This window comes from Balaenoptera musculus, chromosome 18, assembly GCF_009873245.2.
Source record: "Balaenoptera musculus isolate JJ_BM4_2016_0621 chromosome 18, mBalMus1.pri.v3, whole genome shotgun sequence".
Taxonomy (NCBI): Eukaryota; Metazoa; Chordata; class Mammalia; order Artiodactyla; family Balaenopteridae; genus Balaenoptera; species Balaenoptera musculus.
The window spans coordinates 11,008,658-11,027,984 of NC_045802.1; the positions used below are offsets into that span (position 1 = coordinate 11,008,658).

A 19,327-nucleotide genomic window follows, 5' to 3' on the forward strand; every position below is an offset into this window, starting at 1 on the left:
CAGTCCTGGCCAATGGGGCTGTGAGCAGAAGTGGCACAGGAGGAGGTCTGAGCTCTCTGTGAGCTAAACTTCCCTCTCCATGGAGAGACTGGAGTCCATATAATGGAGCCACGAGATCAAAGCACCCTGTGTTACTGAATCACCCATGGAGGACAAGCACCTGGAGAGAGACCCCGTCTGCAGTGAACTTTACATGAGTGATAAGTAAACTTTATGGTTAAGCCAGAGAAATGAGAAGTGAACTTTGTTATGAGCCCTGAAAAATGGGGATTTGTTTGTTATTACAAGTATAGCTTAGCTTATCCTGATTAATACAGGCACTAGAAGACTCAGTGAAATAATACATTTTTGAGAATAATTTATTAAGGAAAATAATATAATTTTGAAGACTATTATATGTCCTCAGTGCAAAAATATCTGATTCCATGAAAAATGAACAGAAAATCATAAAGAGAAACACTACATCTAACAGGATAAGGAAAATATGTATATATAATACATATAACAAGATAAGAAATAAGAAAGGATTCTAATATCATTTATGTTTGGATGCTAGAAAAACAATCCAAGATGTTCTCCCATAAAGCAAGAGAAAAGGCAAATAAATGAATGGAATGAGAGAGAATATGGTAAATGTAGAAATCAAAGAAGATAGAAAAAATAAACAGTAATCAGAGACATAACTGAAGAAAATGTTTCGCAGTTGAAATTTTTAAAACTAGATGGGCAGATTGAAAGAATTTGCCAACTGATGATGCATTTAGATTTATCTTGTGACGTTCTAAATGAAAGGATAAAAGAAAAATACCACGAGATGTTGACCTGTCTCCAAATCGTGCTTTGGCTAGTGATGAGGCATCATGAAGTTTACTACTGAAAGGGCTGAAAATTTACCGGAAAGAGCACTTTTCAGTTAACTCATATGTGGTGGTCCCTCTAGCCTGATAACTAGCAGAACAGCTTCCACCCAAAATCTCTTGCCTCTCAATTGATTTGCCAGAGACTCAATGATGAGGTAGAAAATCTGACATATGTACCAACAGAAATACAGTTCCTTCTTCCCCTACCCCCTTTCCACCGCCAACTCCCTCCCTGGAACTTCCCCCTTCTACCTAAATGTCCCTCTCTTCTTTGTTATAAGATATCTGTCCTTAGTTTTATAATTACTTTATTGTGTACCATTATTTCTCATTATGTAACATCTCTTTCTCATTATAATCAATATGATCATCCAGCAGATTTATCTTGCAAGCACTGTTCTAGGTGCTCAGCTTTCACCTTGGGACACTTGGCTAGTCTATCATTGTACAGCTTAGTATGGGGGCTTCTTCTACCTGGTTATTATGTGTGACCCTCAGTCTCCATCAGTCCTTCCTTCCTTTTCATAGTATAAGTTTCTACACTTTTCTGTAACCCTGGTTTATTCCCAGTGCCTTATACCCATCCTCCGTTATTTGTGCTAGAAGAGAAAATAGTTATCTACACTGTACAGTAACGTTTACACTTAAGAGATAAAACAGAACCGCCATACGCATTGACAAAAGTATGCAAACAGTAAAAAGTCAGGTGGGCCCCAGAGGTCTCACCTGCTACATGAAAGGACAGAGGAAGACAGAGCAGTACATATAAAACCACGGTGAGGACAACGTCAGGGGCCAAGAATCTTGCGCTCAGCCAAATTGTTGTTCGTGTATAAAAACAGTCTCTGTCACACAACTTCCTCAGAAAAACTTCTTAATGTAATTCATTAGACCAAAAGACAAACAAAAACTTAAGAATCTCCAAATGGGGAATGTCATGTAACCTATCAACTAGTTAAACAGAGTTAAGTCGCAATAACTTTGGAAATGTGGTTACATGTTGTAAAGCAAAATGTAAACATAAAAAATTCTTCCCAAGGAAGAAACATGGTACAAAATGTAATCTTTCGTCCTACACCCTAGATGAGGTTAGCAAAGACTGGGAGTTCCTGGGGTGCAGACAGAATGACAGGCCATAAATTCCTCACTTTATCCATGGGGAGCCAAGAGATACCATTTCATTCTTGAACTTTCATAATCAGAAAAACTTAGGGGTGCATTCTTGGATCTTGTCTATTTCTTTTGCTCATTAGTAATAAGATCTGACACACTGACTTGTGTATCTAAAGTTATTTTACAAAGGATAAAAATGGTATGTAAAGGAATTTCGATTTAAAGCCAAATTCTTCTGGCTTCTGGGTATTTTCAGTCTCGTCCAAATCTTCCTGGTGACCCCACCCCTGTCTTAGAACTAATTCTCCATCCGGAATCGTCCAGCTTCAAGTATGTGCCACAGAATCAGCCTCCCTCTGCGCTTTTTTTCTTCATTAACCTGAGAAAACAACTTTTCTGCCTACACAGCCCTACCGCTGCCCTAAGCTTCTCAGTTGACAATCTTCCCCATATAGTTTGCATTAACAGGTTGTCTACCAGTCCTTCTAGAATACAAGGCACACAGCACCCAGCAAAACTGCCCATTTCTCCCAGGCACTTAATCCAGAGCAGTAATAAGCAATATTCCACTCACCTGTTTCTGCACCTGTTTTCCATTTCTCCCCAGTTGCTCTGATAGCTAGTTCCCGATGTAACGCATCCATAAAAGGGATCCTTCCAACAGTTAACGCTCCCCACTCCGTCTCCTCACACTAATAAAAGCAAAAACCAGAATAATGTTAGCAGTGAACAACAGCAGCCAAAAGAAACCCAAAGCAGCACACTGGCCACATTTTCTACTTGGATTATAGTGTCTGTTTGCCTAGACCACTGTTTCTTTCAGGCCTAACACCTGAGGTATGCTCTGATCTGCCAAGCTGCCTTAGTGCTTAGTGAGGAGCCACAGCCGACCAATAATTTTTAATAGCTTGTCCTCTATTGATTTCAACCCACACACTAAAGCGCCTAATAAAAGTTTTAAAAGGATAGGTGAAGGGACATAAGGACAACAGAAAGTTAATAGTCTTGTCCACCTCCATTTGAAGAGACAAAGAGGATTATTTCAACTTATAGGCAGAGTTTGTATAATAAGACAGTTGCTGACTGCACCGTCTTTCAGCAATGATTTTTTTCTTTTGATGAGCTTAAAAATATATAAAATATAATCAGTGGAAAAAAAATCAGCAAGCTCATATCAGTAATTTCTGATGAGGTGTAGATGGGTGGGTTGGTTTACAAATCTGAAACCCTTGTGGGCACAGTAATGAAACTGAAAAAGAAGAAAAAATTCCCAACAAGTTAATGGCACTTCTAACGTTGACAAACACACATCCCTCCCACACTTCGCTACACTGCTGCAACAGGTAGAGCAAAGATGGGGCCTAAAGAAGGAGGCATAAATTGCAGTTCCAAGGTCGGGGGGGAAGAATAAATGAGGAGGTTGGGATTAACATGTACACACTACTATATATAAAATAGATGATCAACAAGGACCTACTGCATAGCACAGGGACCTCTACTGAATATTTTGTAATAACTTATACGGGAAAAAATCTGAAAAAGAATAGATACATGTATATGTATAACTGAATCACTTTGCTGTACACCTGAAACTAACACAACATTGTAAATCAACTATGCTCCAATAGTTATAATTATAAAATAAAAATAAAAAAAAAGAAAGATCAGAAAGAACTGCAGTTCCAGAACCAGACCAGAGAAACTCCCCTCAGCTTGAGGCTTTATGAAAGACAGCAACTGTGCTGTCCCTGGATTTGACTTAAGGGAGAAAGGAGGTAGCTGAGGTAGCTGAGATGTATCATTTTAGAAGGAAGGGATTCATTCTAAAGCAGCCCTCAACATAGAAAACAAATACCATCAAAGGAGGCTTACCAACAAAAAAAAAGGAAATAAATTAAGTCCTCCTTTGGGTTAGAAATTCTTCATAAATTCTCCAATTTAAGGCTGTGCAGTAATTCACTATCTCTTTCCATTCTCACAAGTGTTGAGGTTAGGAGGATACCTAAAGGGTGATTTCTCTTGGGCTGAACACCAGGAGGCTAAGGGGAACAGAATTGTTACAGGCATTTAAACAAGGAGAGGACAGGAAAGGGGCGATACTCAAAGGTACTTCTGTGTCCTTGGTAGCTATGTCAAGTGGCAGTGCCCTATTTGTGCTGAAAGATGTTTCTGGAGAGATTAAAAGTGGTGCAGGGAAAGGACTGTTCATAACACTGAAGCAGGATTTAACAGGTTGCCATTTAAACCTATATGCTCAGAAAAAGAGGCCATCATGCTTTCCTATTCAGCAAGCAAGCGTGCGTTGATCACCTGCAGGCCAAGCACAGAGCTGGCAGCACAGGGACACGAAGCAAAAAAGACATAATTTCTTTCTCAAAGATAATTATAATGTCATTGTAAAAGCCAAACACACTCATGAACCAATGCAGGGGAGAAAGCAGTGTGACATTTCAGTAGAGCACTGTGCTAGGCTTGGAAGACGACACGGAGGAAAGGCCTTGAACTCTGACGTCAAGGGCTTATTTCTAACACAGCTGGGGAGTCACGATAGGAATGTCTCTTGTATATTCAAGGTGGCTGAGGTCTTGAAAATGTAGTGGTAGGAAGAACAACTACCCCATTTGCCAGGGATCAAGGGGTTTCCCGGAATGTGGGATTTTTCAGTCCTAAAACTGGGACAGCCCAGGGAAAGCCAGGATGAGCTGGCAACTCTGTGTAGTGGATCAAGCACAAGTGTAAACCAAAGGTCTCCTAGTACTGTCTCTGAGACCACAGGCAAGTTATGGAAAACTGCTCTATGTTTTTTTCTTATCTGAAAAATAGATTTAATCGATTATAGATTAAAGATAGTATATTAAAGCCTCTAGCATACAGTAGCCGCATTATTACTATGGTGTATTCTATGTGCTAAAGCAGGGCTTTAGTCAGAAAAGTCCCAGTGGATTTCAGAGGAGGAAAATAATCACTGTAGTTGGGATAGGAAAGGAAAGATTCATAAGTAGAGTGACCATCTCATTTCTCTTCCAAGCTGGTACATTTTTGAATGACAAAGAGGGTATTCTTACTAAGTATGCTGAGGCAATGGGCATAAACTATGTATGTTCCAGACCAACCAGAAAGAGTGGTCAGCAAACACTTAATTTAAGGTTTGAAGGAAGAATGGAAATTAACTGGCAGAAATGTCATGAGATGCAAAGGCCAGGCGCCATGTAGTGTTTTTATGAACTGTGGTGAGAGAAGACTGATCAGTCCTTGTTAAAGGGCTCTTCTGAATGCACAGTGTGTGATAAGAATAGGGATAGAAAGAAAGGGTTCAGGCTGAAGAATATTTTAAATAAAAATTAACAAGTTTGGTTTTATCTCTTACACCATGAGGAGCCATTGAAAGTATCTGAGTAGAAGAGCAAAATACCAAAGTAGTATATTAAGATCAATTTGGCAAATTGGAATGGAGAGAGATAAATCAAATAGGTAAATACTAAAAGCAATATTCAGATATAAGGTGAGGTGGCAATGGTCAGGGACAGAAGAGAAATGTCTAAAGTAAGAAATATTTGGAAGAAAATTTGAGAGGGCTTGGTCAGAACTAATTAGAGAGAAATAAGAGAGAACTGAACATGATTTAATGCATTGAAAGCTATTTGTTTAGAAAGAAAAAACATACTGGTGACAAAAAGTGATAACATATTACATGTCACATAATTTTCAAAAGTATCTCAACATGAAAAATAAAATACTAGAGAGATTTCTTTTTTGTTAGTTTGCTTTCACTGAGAAGCTCTCATCAGGTGATAATATCATCATAGATGAAGATGCATTGACAAGATGTATCCCTGGGACCTCAACTTTGTAATCTACACTGAATGACAGTTGGAGAAGCGGGCGGGTGCAGTGTCAGGCCTAGGAGTCCAGTTGATCAGGCGTGGTCTGAGACCACATATCAAGCCCAGCAAAGCCAGTTAAGGAAGAGAAAGTCAAGTTTATCTGTGGATACAAGTAGAGTAAGAAGGGTAGGATTCAATGTCAGGAAAATCAGATCACAGAAATGAGGAACCGAGACAAGGACATTGGGGAAAAGCTATCTGAGCCAAGAATGAAAAGATGTGGGGAGGAGAAGTGAATGGAGCAGTGAAGATGAAGGTTGAATGAGAAGGAATTTGACATCTATTGACGAGTCACCTACAATTATTCTCATGATAGGGATCGAATATGCCCCCCCCCCAGAATATGCCACTTTGGCATAAGGATTATTTTGAGCTGAAGGCAATTGAGAATCAACAGATGCAGGAAGTGTTCTCTGCCCTCCTCTCACCTGCCTAAAAGCAGGGCATAATTTCCCTTTGAGGAAGGTACCTCCCACTTCAGGCCCCCTTACCTCACACCCACCCTCCCCAATAAGAGTAGAGCAAAACCATTATCGCTGAAGGGGCAGCTGTCATCAAAATGAGTTTGTATAAACACACCTCACTAAAATAAGCCCTGTTTTCCCTTAGTTCCCCCATATATTTCCCAGTCACTTCCCCACAATTCATCGACCCTTTAAGCCCAAACCCCCTTTCTTTTGTTAAAAGGATATATAAGCCCCTGAGTCTAACCATTTATTTGAGTTTCACTTTTTTTTTCTGTGAGCTTCTGTGACTGTAAAAATTAATAAAGTTTTGTGCTTTTTCTCCTGTTAATCTGCCTTTTGTTTGTTTAATTTGCAGTCCCCAAGTACCAAACTAAGAGGGTAGTGGAAACATTTTTCCTCCTGGACACTCATTTTAACCACAAGAAAATCAAAGAAATTCCAACTTATCTAACTACAAATCTCTTGCCCTTTCCAATATAATATACTAGGACTCCCTCTGTATCATACTTCCCAGCAGAGGCAGAAAATGGTTTCAGAGAATGGATGCCCTTGAGGTCACAGGAGACAAGGGCTCATCAGACTGGCTGAGAGGGAAGGGAGTGGAGACAAGGCAGTTTCTGACTCTGGCAGGATGATTCTAAAGCAATTTGCCACATAATTCCTCCACAGGTAAAATTCCTGAGGGCCAACGAACTGGCTGAGAAACAGCTAAATGACGCTGCTAATTCTTTTTTTTTTTTTTTTTTTTAATTATCTTAATGAGTCCTTTCCTTGAGCTAGTACGTTGGAGTGATACATACCCAAAAAGACAGAAATATCACGTCTTCAACTCTTGTTATCAGCGGGATATAAAGTAATATTGAAGTAAGGATTCATTATAACATATTTTAAAATGTTATCTTGTCCTATTCATCTCCCCTTGACAACTGCAAAAAAAAAAAAATTTTTTTTTCTTTATTTAAACTCTGGAGAAATTGATGACCAGTGACAGTCTCTATAGAATAATGTGGAAATCAATTAAACAGAAGCTGAAAAATGCCTCAGGGTATAATTGATAACATGAGGAGACAGGAAAAAAATTTCAAGTATGAAGTTAAATCCAAAACTTCTTACTTAGAGAAAGTGCAGACGCTTCTCATATCCCTCCCACAGGACCAATCTGCAGAACTATTAGTGTTTGAGGAGACGAGAATCAGAGAATCATTGTTGTTTGTTTATTCTTGACAGTTTTAAAGGACAATTTCTCTCAGGGGGAACTTTCTGTTTTCCTCCTTAGAAGTTCCTTCTAAACCCAAGACTGTTCTAGGAAAGTTTTTTGGCTCTTTCTTAAACTTCGGAAATGGATTTTGCATAAACTTGCATAATCTGTTTACTTAATTGCTTCAGTAGATTATCATTTCTCAAATTCAGAGGTTTAAAAACATCATTGAACATGAAACACGTTCAGGAAAAGAAAAAAAAAAAAATCAATGTTACAAAGATTAGAGGCCAGACCAGTGAATGAAAGGCCAGGATTTTGTCCATGGTGGTCTCTGAATTGGACAAGTGCCATTTTCAGCATTAAAGCCTATTCACTGTGGATGTGATTTTTCATAAAATGTTAAAATGGTCCAAATGCTTTCTTGAATTATAGCCCAGGCAATTTAGGCACTTAGATCTGGTTAAGCACTGGTTGCCAGACTTTCTTAGTGCATTACCCACTAAGCCACACTCACTGCAAAGAAAACCTTAATTCCTATTAAAATTTTAAGTTGATAAAAATAATTTGGTTTTGCATAAGAACAAAATTATCTGTTGTTTCACTTGCAATACTAAAGGTTTAATAACCTCTAACATGAGAATTAAAATATAAAAGCATTTGGTACCAACGCTATATAACATGTCAATTCTTAAAGAACTTTTCTGAATCATGAGGATATTTCAGGGAAAATAACTCAGGAAGAACAGATACCTGGAATACATTGCTAAAATTAAGGTAGAATTATTGTACCTCATTAAAATTTGTAATCTCCTGTTAACGAAGTTTTAAAAGACAGCACATTTATCGCAGGGGAGCTTAGGGAAAGGAAGTAGTAATTATCAGAATATATGCCCCAAATCATTATTCTACCTCATTCCTTATGCATTTAAACTGTCTCTCTCTGCTACACAAGTCTTTTGTAATAAAAGCGGAAGATTTTGATAGCCTACTTAATGTAAATTTAGATGCAATCCACAGCAAGTTTTAAAAGAAGAAGAAAATCTTAAATTTTATTAGCAGAGCTTCCAGATTAACTCATGGCAGAAGGGTTAAAATTCCAAATACATGTTAGTCTTGTTAACACATAATTGATTCTGATTCTTCAAAGACAGTTCTTCCTTTTTATGCCAGGCATCTAGGTTGTAAGATTAGGTAATGTTCTTGAGGAATACAGCGTAGCAAGAAGTGTCTATGCAGGTTTCATTTATTTATCCCTTTCTAAAGTTATTTTTAATCATAATAATAACAAACTTCTGTGTTCCTACTATGAACTAAGCACTTTATAAGCACTATCTTGTTTAAGCCTGACCACAATCCTATGTGGTGTAAATTAATATTTTCCTTATTATACAAATGAAAAGTTTGGGACTCAAGGAAGTTAAGTAACTTGTTCAAGATAATTCAGCTGGTAAATTGTGTAGCTTGGATTTGAATCCGGGTTCAGTTGACACTTGAGTCTGTGGTTTATTACTGAGCAAAACTGCAGACATCAAATCATCTGATAAATTTCTTCTGCAGTCAGAAAACTTTTCAAATTGAACAAGCTATCTCACTAACATTTTTCTTTCTTCACTGCCTATAAATGATGAACCTGCCAGCAAAAACAGGCATAAGCTTATCAGCTGTTCCACTTTTAGCAGAATGATACTCTCAAAACATGTCTATATATTTAGAGTCCTGTATCACTTCTTTAGCATGCCTGTAACAGTTTTATGATCTATACGAGAAAAAATGTCCCACTCGCCCCTCTGGCTGACTTGTCAATCCACAGTGCCCTCCCCCAGTAACATCCCTATCTGAAAAAATAAAAAGACCCAAAGACATTTCAAATACCACTTCTGTGAAGCTTTCCTTGGCTCTCCCAGACAAAATGAGGCATTCTAGCCTCTATGCTATCTTAACACTTAGTCCTTACTGCCGCCAGAGCACAAACCACAGAGCGTTCTAAATTATTTGCTGGTGAATCATCTTCTACCCTAGACCATACTCCAGAACTGTCTTAGTTTTCAATGAATCTGTTGGTGAACACAGTAAATCCATTTCTCGATTAATCTTTCATTTTTCTAAAGCATGTTGAAACAGCTACTACTACAATTTTCTCCTCATGAACTTGCCCAAATTATTATTCTAAAAAACAAATAAAAACAATGCTTTTTGCTTTATAAATGGGAAAACCAAAGAATAGCTCCAAGTTCTTTAGCACAAAGTCACAAAGTATCTGAAGCTTCTACTTGAGGAAAGACCCTTGAATAATAGAGAATGCATCATACTGTGTTCCATTTCTTGCTACTTTATACCATGAATATTCCAGAGAACTCTAAAAATTGAGAAAGGGAAAAATTAATATTTAGTCTTTTGGAAACTAGTTTTGGAATTAATTTTATGCTAATACCCTAATACAATGGTTTTGAATGAGGAACCCCTTTAGAAATTAATAGTTTTGTTGCTGAAACAAAAATGTGATTAACTCTATATCATCAATTAAAATATATGGTACCACTATATCATTTCCATGCAGAAAAAATAATAAATATCTTGAAATCTGTAAATTATATAAATCTGGTATAATCTAAAATAAAAAGAAAATTAAATACTACTTAGCAAAAGCAAACTCAATGTTCCCTTAAGGGAAAACATAAAAATCTTTCAGAAGATTAAAGATTCGTATTTGTGCTTTTTTCTGATAAATCCTATGAATCATTCAGTCTTATTGAAATGCACAATTACATAAATAGAACACTCTCATATATATGTATGTGTTGATTTTTATATTTTTGTGTCATCAGTATAACTAGAACTGTAAAATTTGTTTATATTAAAAAAAAATATTTGAGATTTTAGCCAGCTTCTATTCTGCCTAGAGCTGTGCAACAAACGAGTAGAGATAGACAAGATTTAGATATTCCAGAAATGGAAGACTCACTATAATACAATATAGTCAGGAAATTCCAGAAACTCTAACCTAACCAGATAGTGTTCTCAGGGAGATCCTAAGGATGAAAGGCAACTATTTCCAACCTAAACAAGTTCCAAGACTGGAGAACTCCCAAGCTGGATGAGCACTCGGCTACTACAGATGCTACCAGCAAAGTGCTTCAGAAGGGAGTTCACTTTTTTTTCTCAAATGGTGAAGGCAAGTACAGCATTTATTGCAAGCAAGGAAAACAGGCAGGTAATGCTCAAAAGACCCAAACTCCACAAGGGCTTTTAGGGAAGTGTTTTGAAAAGCAATATTTGGGGTGAGGGTTGCAGCTCATGGACTTTCTTCTGATTTGTTGGTGGTGATGTTTAGGAAATCTTAATCATCAACCTTCTGGTTCTAACCAGTCTGGGGTCTACGTACTTGTGGTCAGCATGTACTCACTATCCTCCACCTGGTGGGGGGGGGGTCTTTATTTCTGCAGAACAGCTCAAAGACATGCATCAAATCGCTATGTATATAGAAGAGAGTTCACTTTTGCCCCTGTAATGATGTCTTGTAGGGCTTGTGCATTCACAGTGGACATGTGCACAGTATAGTGCTTAATTATTGTTCACAGCTAAGGAAAGAAAGATAAGCAAGTGCACAAATAAAATGTCAATATATCATCAGCAGCTGAAGATGTTGGACAACAGGTGACAAGATGTAGAGCGGGAAGCAGGGTGAAATGACTGAGCGATTTACTAATGATCTTCATTCTGTCTTTTGGGAATGCACAAGGTCATATTTCTTATCTACCCAAATAAAATTTTTATTCAACACCAGAAGCAATAGTATCCACGGTAGATAGAAAAAATGACCCCCTAAAGACATCCATGTCCTAATCCCCAGAACCTATATAAATATGTCACCATATAGTGGCAAAAGGGATTTTGCAGATGTAGTTAAATTAAAGATCTTCAGATAGAGAGATTATTTTGAATTATCTGGGTGAGCCAAATGGAATCACAAGGAAAGCAGGAGGGGTAGAGATAGCGAAGGAGATGTGATGATGATGATGATGATAGAAGTACAGGTCAAAGGGATGTAGCCATGAGCCGAGGAGTGTGGTCTGCCTCTTGAAGCTAGGAAAGGCAAGGAATGGATTGTCTCATAGAGCCTTCAGAAGGAATGTAGCTCTAGCAATAACTTGAAATAGGACCCATAAGTCCTATTTAAGAATTCTTATCTTCAGAACTATAAAATAATAAATTTCTGTTGTTTTAAGTCACTAAATTTGTGATAATTTGTTATATAGCAGCCATTGGAAACTGATACAATGTCTTTGTTGAATTTTTTTGTTTCCATTGATGTCTTCGATCTAAATATGTATTTTCTTTTTCCAGGGAGTGATCTTTGCTAGGGCCCTATTTTGTACCATAATGTACAAAATATTTATGTTAGTGTCAGGATACGCTTTTATACATCAGGGAGTTACCTTCAACTTAAAAGTCTAGAAATATTAAAAAGTCTTGGAAATTCTCATTCAGGAAGTACTATTTGCTAATTTCTGGGTTTTGTAATGCATTCTTCATCCCAGTTCAGCCCTCATCCTCTTCCACGCACAGAGAGTAGGCAAAGAATTTAGACATTGTGACAGACACGATGTGCGGCAGTGCAAACAGAGTGGCATGATACCTCTGTAGAGGATTGGGGTTGTGCAGGGTTATGTGGCAGCCTGTGCCAGAGAAACCAACAGATAGGCAAAGATTTCCATCAGCCTTGCAAAGCCAGTCAGGACACTGTCATGAAGTTCTGCTGCCTAAGCAACATAAAATGCAATGATAATGAAATAAAAAACTAAACTAAGAATTTCAGCATGTCCTGTAGCAAACTGGCTGAAAAACCATTGCACCAATGTGGTCGGCAGCCCAATGGATCTAGTTCCAATGGGAAATCAATTGGCTGCTATCTCTTTATCTTGGAATACTTTCACACCATAGTAGACCAGTTGACTGCTCTACCCAGGTGGTTCCACCCAAGCCTTGAAGTATTCCGTCCAAGTGTCCTCAGTAACTCTGATAAGAGCAGGTAGATTTGGGAATCCTTTAGGGTACCAATAGTTTGTATAACAACTTGCTCCTCAGGATTCTGGTGCTTTTATTCATCTTGGACTCAGCCCCACCAGCCTCTCTGCTCATTATCAGATCAGGAGCCCTGACAGCAAAGTCTATACCAGAGAACATTCCCTATTCATGTGCTCTCCCAGCAATGTGTCAGGGATTATTCTTGACATGGTGGTCACTGGTTATCATCCCAATGGGGAAAGGAGATTTTAAAAAAAGGTAAATGAGTGATATGAAAGGCCAAGTGGAACTCAGGTGCCAGATAAATAGTTGCATTTTCCCCTGCCCCCTTCTCCCAAAGGAGGTCTCTCCACTGAAATTTCCAACTCTAGGGAAAAAGAAGAGAGGGATCCCATTACAGGTTGGAAGGGTACTTCCTGACAGCCAATAATAGTCCCTACGTATCAGGAGTTAGAACAAGGGACAGAGGATATTGCTGGATTGTCTGTGTGGGATATAGCTTTAGTCAGACAAGAAATCCTGTTTAGTTTACAGTCAATTACATTCCTTGATGTGGATGAGTCTATTACAGTGGCCACTCAATTACCTGGAGAGCTGAAAACTATCTGTTATCAGTTCATTATGGGTTAGGTGCTCTCTCATCAATGGAGATACAGACATGGTTAGGGCAGAGCCCTTCAGAGACAGGGATAAGGAGAGTTACACTGTCCTGAGTTTAAATCCTAGCTCCATCTCTGAGTAGCTATGAGACTTTGAGCAAGTTCTAGTGTTTCCTTCTCATCTATAGAGTGAGGATATTAAAATTCCTATTACCTGATTACGGCAGTTGGACGCTGCTTCCACTGAGTACTTTATAATCCAGGAGGGAGATAAATAGGCACACAGATGCCTAAATGTTGCGAGAGGCGTATGCAGGTGTGTGGAAGCACAGGACACCTAGCTGGAAAGGGACTTGAAAAAGAATTTGTAGGTGGTGAAAGGGCCTGCAATCCAGACAGAACCCTGATTTATCAGATTTAGGGACTAAGGCTCCTCTATGCTCATTTAGCCAGTCAGGTTCAAACAGAGCATCCTACCTATACAGCCTAAAAATGCAGGCTGACCTTTCATGGTGCTCTTTCTTATTTGAGAATAAATTGGTACTAGCAAAACAATGTACACTCATTCCTTTATTCATCTATTCATTCAGCTACTGTCTGGACAGAGAAGTAGCAAGCATCAGTCAAGGCTAAGAATTTTACTGAAACGCTAACTCCAAGGCAGGAATTCAGCTGCCCCTTACTCTTCAGGCATTAATTGAGTCTGATTGAATTGATTAGCATGGATACCTTTCTCCTTTCTCCACATAAACCTGCTAGTGTAGATTCAATGTTAATCAAAATATACTTCAAACAATGAAACTGGGCCAATTTGAATTACGTAGGGAAACTAGGAAATAATTTCTGTAATTACAATACAATTACAGTCTATTTAAGAAATGTAAATTACATTGGGAGTCCCTAACTGGATGCCCTTTTTTGGCCATTTTATTAAATGGCATAATTCAATCTGTGGTAGTAGGCCTACATATATCAAATGAGAAGCTTACTGGGAGATTATCTGTTTATATTGTATTCATGGAGCAGCATTCCTTACTAAGTTGTCTTGGTCTTTTGTACAATTAGAGTGATATTCAGAACATATGACTTATTGGAATAGAATAATTTTTGTGGTTTTTCAGAATCCTAAATTCTTATTTCCATGTAACAATTACTTTGAGGGTCAGTTTCTCCTCTCTACCCAACCCTACTTTTCTCACTTTCTAAGACTGTATTTCCCAAAAGTATTCCCCAGTATACATTCTGAAAGCAACTCTTCATCTCAGAAGTCTGTTTCCAGGTAACCCATCCTAACATGGGGTTGTCAATCAAAATGGTCCCTTTGGGAAGATTTACACAAATTTTAATCATTCTGCCCTTGCTCAGAACCTACTGAGAACTCCATTTGAGGGTCTGTTTTTAGAACCAGAAGCACATTTGAGGGGAGATCTACCCTAAAGTGCCAAATCTTTACCATCTGGGAGGTATGTATGCATATGTTTTGGAAACAACCAAAAGTTATTCTAGGCTGAGTCTTAAGAATAATGTTTATGATTAAACTAGGGTCTACTATTTAGGGTACAAAATTAGGTGCAGCTAAAATGTGTTGGGCATAATTTGCCTAAATGGTGATCATATTGGTTTGGAAACAATAAAAAGATGCTAAAAGTGTTTTTAGCAACAGCAACATCAGTGAAATAAATGTGTAGCATCCCAAGAGAATTACTTAGAATGATAAATCTCATGTCCATGTATAGCTTCTATATTCTTATTAAAGTACCAGTCTCATCATTTTCTAGTTATGTTGAAGTTGCAATTGTAGGATTCTAGTTAGAGCCTATTGTTCCCCCTCTAATTATACTTTCAGGACTAAAGAGCTTCATGGAAAAATAGGACTTTAAGACCTAGGTTGGAGATTCTGAAGAAATGAGGGGGTTTAAGGTGCATCTGGTATTTTCCCAATACAAGGACTTGAGCATATTTACAGGTTAATGGCAGGAATTGTTTCTTATTCATGTTGTTTTCTTATTCATCCCTAGCTCCTAGTCCAGTGCCTGATACATAGTAAACCACTGTGGAAGTAACTAAATTATTCAATTATAAGAGAAATGCTAGAGATGAGCTGGATTTCTGGGCCCCAGCTAGCAAAAAATACCAGAAATGATAAATAAGATGTTATAAGTATAGTAATTATATCTTGTATTTTGTAGCTTATTTCTTATATCCATGTGGCATCCCTTTGTATTTTCCCCCAACTTCATATTTTCTTTAGTTATTAGCTGGATCCTAAAAGTTTAAAGGATCTGTATGCTTGTTTGCACTGATACCAGGGGCTGACTCCTCAGCAAGTAGTAGGAGAACCCAAGACATAAAGTGGGTGGGGGTGATTGCAAAAAGAAGAGAAAGGCTGAAATCCCCAGGACCTGAGAGTGGAAGGGGGAACCTAAGGAACCACTCCAGCCTGAAAACAGGACACAGGATTCTCAAAGCAGGAAACGCTCATGGCTCACCAAACAAGAAGCACTGATGTAGCAATAATCAACAGCATATGGTTATGTCGAAAAAATAGTTGACAATTTGTGCCATGTGACATAAGGGCAGAGATCATTATACACTGGAAACATCTTCATGAGAAAGAAAAAGAGAAAGAGAGCTGTGGTTTGAAAGAAGGATCATCAGATCATCAAGGACTGTACAGGAAGTACTAGAGGAAGAAAGCATTCCCAGCAGCAAGAGTGTAAGTGAAGGCTCAGAGGCAGAGGGCCCTGACTTCGGTGGCCGCCCCGTGGCAGCCACATCCTATTCACAAGCCATTGGCAGAAGTTACCATGGGCCTGCTGAGCCAGACCTGGGCCAGGCACTGGGACAGCTATAGATGTGCATAGATGAGCATTCCCTCCCGAGTCTTCACAGCAGGGCTGCAGAGGGAAAACCAACACACACAAAACCATTAACCCTAAACACTGTACCAATTATCTGGGAACAGAAATTCAGAGATGTGAGAGAGAAACCTGAGAAAGACTCATGGAGGAGAGATCTCAAGCTAAGCCTTGAAAAGGGGTCAGGATTTTGACAGGTTGCTGGGAAGAAAGAGTACCAGGGGGGGTCAAACACAAGCATGATTTGTGTTCTGCAGGACAGAAAGGGCATGTTGGATAGTATGAGGAACTACCATCGAACATGTGCATATTGGAGCTGAATTACAGAGGGCTCTGAAAGAACAAGAGGACTTGGATTTGATGTGGTAGTTGATGAAGAATCACTTCACGGATGGGCTGCGGTTGGGCGAGACTAAAGCCAGAACCACCCACCGATAGGCAGCTACATTTACCCAGATCAAAACTGAGGAGGGCCTAGACTAGCAGAAATGGCAACAGCAAAGGGGGATGCTAACAGACATTTCAAAAAGCCCATCAGAATGATACATTAACTAAGAGGACAGAAATAGAGAAGGATCCAAAGTGATGCTGCTCACAGAAATTAGATTATTGGGAAGAAAGCTCCAGCTAGAAAATATACAATAAGCCTGGTTTAAAATACATGACATATGGCAAGGGCACAGGCTCTGGAGTAGAAAGGTCTGTGTGTTTCTTTCAGTCTCAGAGGCTCAGCCACCTCACAGCCTCCTGGAGATCAGAGTCTTCAGCATTTTTCCACTGCGACTCAACTAGTCTCTTGTGCCATTCAGCTGCTCCTCACAAAGCTTATGCATAGTTTTTTTTGGTCCAGACGATATATAGTCAACAATCAGGAAATAGTATCAATTGTTGGATTCATTATAGTACATCCACTATGTTCTAAGTACTGACCTAGGCTCCTCTCTCTTATCTCACTTCATTTTTAAACACTAACCCAATGTCAAAGATATTGTTCAGCCACTTTTACAGAAAAGGAAACAAACAAGTTCAAAGAGGTTGAATTTCAAATTCACAAACTCATAGAAATGGAGCAAGAATTCTAACCCAGCTCTTTTTTGAATCCAAAGCCTATGGTCTTTCACTAAGATGCATACACAGAGAGTGTAGGTGAAAACACAATAGGAATAACTGCATTATGGTGTGATTTAAAATATATTCTGAGAACACAGACAAGGGAGAAGTGATAATTTGATCAAAATTATCAACAGTTCATGAATTGTTCTACAATTTCATTCCTCAGAATTACAAAGACCTAAATGGCTGCTATCCATTTATTATTAAGAATTTATTGGGCTTCCCTGGTGGCGCAGTGGTTGAGAATCTGCCTGCCAAAGCAGGGGACACGGGTTCGAGCCCTGGTCTGGGAAGATCCCACATGCCGCAGAGAAACTGGGTCCGTGAGCCACAATTGCTGAGCCTGCGCGTCTGGAGCCTGTGCTCCGCAACAAGAGAGGCCGCGATAGTGAGAGGCCCGCGCATCGCGATGAAGAGTGGCCCCCGCTCACCGCAACTAGAGAAAGCCCTCGCACAGAAACGAAGACCCAACACAGCCATAAATAAATAAATAAATAAAAACATCTGACTGTCTTAAAAAAAAAAATCCTTAACCTCATTTCATTTAAAAAAAAAAAAAGAATTTATTGACATCTAATTTTGTAGATTCAGAACATCTGTAATATTTATCATTAACTATTTTAATAGCACTAATCTGTGTTTCAAAAGATAGTTTAAAAGTTAAACCTCTTTACATCTTCATCAGTAAAATCAAAATATATATCCCAATACAAACGGGCAAAGGACAATTTATAAATAAATAAATAAAATGGTCAAATTGAGTAAGTTTACAACATCATTAATAACAAAAACCATGGAAATTAAATGAGATACCATTTTTCATCTCGCAAATAGCACAGAATTTATTTTTAGAATCCAACTGATGAGAGTAAGTGAAAATTATCATTCTTATATCTTGTTGATTAAAGATAAATTGACATCATCTTTCTAGAGGACAAGTTGGTGGTACAAATCAAAATTATCAGAATAAACAAACTCTGACACAGGAATTTCTTATGTATAAGAATATTCATCACAATGTTATTTAAAGTAGTAAAAAATTTTAAACAGCCTAATGTTCAATAATAATTAATGATTAAACAAAGTTAAAGGTAGCATACAATAGAATGCATGCAGTTATTAAAAAATCGAATTGTGTAAGAATATAAAATGACTTGGAGAAATGATTATATTACGTCATTAAATAAAGAAAAGCATATCTCAAGATAATATCACACTACAATTCAATTACATTGAGTCTGACCTAGAGCTTCACCTTAAATCTTAACAAAGATTCCTTTTGAGAAATGGGATTATATTTCCTTCCCTGTGCTTTTCCATGACCTCCAAATTTTCTACAATGAATATATACAGTTTTTATCATCAGGAAAAATGTCATGTAAAAATCTAATTCTGTTAAATTATCTGTTATATATTAGCAGGGAAGCCAGGAATCAATCTAGCTCCTGCAGAAGGACATTTGTTCCCTCTCTTCTTTCTCCAGAACATCCCAAACCCTCTCTAATTCCTCTCCTTACATTCCAGAAGGGTGCAGCTTTCTGAGACGTGCACAGCTGGTTTCAGCTACTGTCCTGCTCACAAAACTTTCTACAAGAATGCCGTGCCTTGTTCCCTTGGGTCAGATTTTCATCTTCTCCAATCTGGTCCATTAACTCATTTGTGAATTCAGCAGTTATTGAACATCTAATTTGTGCTAGGCAATATCAAGATGCCCACGACACAAAGTCAAGTAGGACACAGTTTTGACTATTACAGAGTCAGATGTAAACAGACTGTGTATGTACTATGACTGAGTTTAACGGACACACAGAGGAGGAAATTCAAAATCAGATACAGAAGGGGAAGGAAAGCAAGGAAGAATGCTCAGAGGCAGTGACACTCATCCTGGAAAAATAGGAGCTATTTAGATCAGTAACTCAGGGAAAGATACTCTAGGCAAAGGGAAGGCCTGGATAAGGCACATAAGTGAGGAAGAGCATCATATCTTCTGAGACCCTCAAGGATCTCCATTTGGCTTGAGTACAGTGTGCAAGGGCAAGTGTCAGGAAATAAGGTTGGAAGAAGATGTTCCAAAATTTTACATGGACTATCAGAACTCTGACATTATCCTTGGGAAAAAAAAAGGTTCCTTAATCAAACAACCTTGAGAAACACCGTATGGTATATCCACCTTTGGTAGACTGATAGGGAACAGAACCCTTCTCTCC

General features: G+C 38.4%; 1 long non-coding RNA gene across 2 annotated transcripts in view; it reads right to left on the bottom strand.

The window, feature by feature from the left end:
- Nucleotides 1-2,545: 2,545 nt before the first annotated feature.
- LOC118883943 overlaps nucleotides 2,546-19,327 on the bottom strand; it is a 326,143-nt gene continuing 309,361 nt past the window's right edge. For both annotated transcript variants that reach the window (XR_005017142.1, XR_005017143.1), the window contains exon 6: nucleotides 2,546-2,665. This is a non-coding gene — a long non-coding RNA (uncharacterized LOC118883943). The remainder of the gene's footprint in view (nucleotides 2,666-19,327) is intronic.